Here is a 3,186-nt window from a genome sequence, read left to right as displayed (position 1 = left end):
CATTATAGTTTTAAAGTCATTGTTAAAAATTGAATTATGTAAACCTACAATTAAATAAATTATATTAAAAGCAAAGGCAGCAAATACTCAAGATTCATTACTTACTAATTATTTTGCTATATTTTACTATTACCTATGTTCTTGAGGTGTTTGTGTTTGTGTCTGTTATATCGATATGGATGGAATGCTATTTAATGATTTGCTATTGTACATTTATTTCCAATTCCACACTAAGTGACCATGTTGTTAGGTTGACATTGGGCCATAATGGGAATATATACACCATAAAAACGGGCAAACTTTAGAAATCACTCCTCCACCTTCACAGATTGGGTTGTTAAACATTTGCCAGCAAACCACTTGAGTCAGACAATAGGGTAGACTGACAAGAGAATAAAGCCAATGTCTTTTGTGGGCCAGCACAGAAACATAATCAGTTTCCTCTTCATTAAGTCCCCTCCTCACCCGCACAGGTCCTGACCATGGTGGGCAATGAATGTTTGAGGAAGAGAGGGAGGGAGGAAATTATATGCTAAATGGGGCTCTCTGTCAATTTCCTTAAGATCAGCTTGCCTAACCCTGACCCTGACTGTGACTTTCACCTAAACTTTTCCTAACTCTCCAAACGGCCCTCATTACAAGGCCTTGAATGCCAACAATTGAAGATGTTGCCTTGGTGAAGTTCAGCCATCGAAGGAGTTTGAGTTGGGGGGTAACATAATCCAAACTTTGCTTTAGGGCGAGAGTCAGATCTGTATGCAGGACAGGTTGAGGAAAGGAACAAAAAGAAAAAGGGAGACTATTCAAGACTATTCATTCAAGACTTAGTTAGCACTCACTGTGCGTCAGACCTGCGTAGGGATGGGGCTGCAGAGATTATTGTCAGCCACAATTCATGGCTCCAGGGAGTTCAATTTTATGGGGCAATTTTATGAATGTGATAAATGGTTGAAAAAGGCAGGTCAAAGTCCCAAAGGGTGAGCCATTCTTTATGGAAGATGCATGGAGGCTGTGAGCCAGCCCATACAAGTGGGGTTGGTAGGTAAAGTTGACAAAAGAAAAGGGATGAAGAGCCCATGCTGAGAGCACTGCCTAGGCAAAGGCCTCGGTTTGTAGAGAGTCTAGGTTAGGTTGGAATGGGCAGGCTAAGGGGAAGGGTTTGGGAGATAGACTGGGAGAAGGGCTGGTATTCTCACCACTGAAGCTGAGCTGGAACAGTCAGCTGTGGGGGCAGAGAGTCCTGTCAGAATGAGGTTGGGGGATGTTGTCTATTATTCCCCAGTTGTGAACTCTATGTCTGCAGCTACATTCAACTTTTCAGCTATAGCTCTTACCTTCCTTCTGTGGTCCAGCCAGAAAGGAATACTTCTTCCCCAGTATGGTTGAGGGTTCCTGATTCCAAACCTGGTCCACATTGCTCTTATGCCCAAAGCTCTCTTCAAGCACACACATATTCATATTCTCTCTCTCTCTCTCTCCCGCCCCCCTCTGAAATTTTACCAACTTTGTCATCTAGTTGAATGTCTTGATTCAAAATCAGTCTCCTAGCTGTGGCTAGTGTGGCTCATTTGGTTGGAGGGTCATTCCATAAACTGAATGGTTGTGGGTTTGGTCCCCAGTCAGGGCTCATACGAGAGGCAACCAATTGATGTTTCTCTCACACATCAATATTTCTCTCTTTCTCCCTACCTTCCCCTCTCTCTAAAATAAATGAATAAATCTTTTTAAAAATCTTTAAAAAGTTAACAAGCTTGAAATCATATCAAGTATCTTCTCTGTCCACAATGGTATGAAATTAGAAATCAACAATAAGAGATAATTTTATAAATATGTAGAAACTAAACATTATACTTCTGAACAACCAATGAGTCAAAAAACAAAATCAAGAGGGAACTCAAAAAGTATTTTGAGCCCTTGCTGGTGTGGCTCAGTGGATTGAGTGCCGGCCTGCCAACTGAAAGTTCGCCACTTCGATTCCCAGTCAGGGCACATGCCTAGGTTGTGGACCAAGTCCCCAGTTGGGGGTGTGTGAGAGGTAACCTATTGCTGTATCTCTCACACATTGGTGTGTCTCTCCCTCCCTCTTTCCCCTCTCTCAAAACATAAATAAATAAAATCTTTAGAAAAAATTATTTTGAGACAAGTGAAAATGGAAACACACACACCAAAACTTATGGGATGCAATAAAAATAGTTCTAAGAGGAAACTTGAGAGCGATAAACACCCACATTAAGAAAAAAGAAAGATCTCAAATAAATGACCTAACTTTACACCTCAAGGAAATAAATAGGTTAGAGTAGAAATAAATGAACTAGAGACTAGAAGGACAACAGAAAAGATCAACATTTTTTCATGTCAAGTAAAATATTTCATTTCAAAGATTTTTATCTTTAGGGTAGTTCTGCCCTATGAAACAGGAGGGGACCTATGAGCGGGGCTTCAGGGGGATTCTGCCAGGAATGTAACATGCTTCACCCTAAGGAAGACAAAGAGAACCGTATTCTGCTCTACCGTTGCCGGAATAGTGACTACCAGCAGGAAGCCTGTAACAGCTGCATCTACGTCAACAAAATCACTCACGAAGTGGACGAACTAACCCAGATTATCTCTGACGTGTCCCAGGACACCACGTTGCTGCGAACCGAGGACCACCCGTACCAAAATTGCGGCCACAAGGAGGCGGTGTTCTTCCAGTCGCATACCGCCCGTGCCGAGAACGCTCTGCGCTTGTACTACGTATGCACAGCCCCACACTGCGGCCCCTGCTGGACCGAGTGAACCACCCTTCCCCAGTTATAAATGCTCTGTTCTGGGGGTGGGGGGGGGGGCAAGGAGGGAGATTTTTATCTTTAAAAATTTGACAAACCTTTAGCTAGAATAACCAATAAAAAAAGGGAGGACTTGAACAAATAAAATTATAAATATAAGGGGAGGCATTGCAATGGATGCTACAGAAATACAAAGAACAATAAGAGATACTATGAACAACTATATGCCAACAAATTGTATAATCTAGAAAAAATGGATAAACATTCCAGGAAGAAACATACAACCAACCAAGACTGAATCATAAAGAAATAAAAAAAATCTGAATGGATAAATAACAAGATTGAAATCTCTCTCTCTCTCTCTCTCTCTCTCACACACACACACACACACACACACACACACACACACACAGAGCAA

At 41.7% G+C, this 3,186-nt stretch overlaps 1 pseudogene; it reads left to right on the top strand.

Annotated features, from left to right (window-relative positions):
- The first annotated feature begins 2,408 nt into the window (after window positions 1–2,408).
- LOC129083373 (DNA-directed RNA polymerase II subunit RPB9-like) lies at window positions 2,409–2,778 on the top strand (annotated as a pseudogene).
- Window positions 2,779–3,186: the final 408 nt, after the last annotated feature.

Source organism: Pteronotus mesoamericanus, unplaced genomic scaffold (assembly GCF_021234165.1).
Source record: "Pteronotus mesoamericanus isolate MK-2021 breed Mesoamerican mustached bat unplaced genomic scaffold, CSHL_Meso_final scaffold_167, whole genome shotgun sequence".
Taxonomy (NCBI): Eukaryota; Metazoa; Chordata; class Mammalia; order Chiroptera; family Mormoopidae; genus Pteronotus; species Pteronotus mesoamericanus.
Note: the sequence above shows the minus strand (reverse complement) of the source record. Positions and strands in the feature narration are given on the sequence as shown.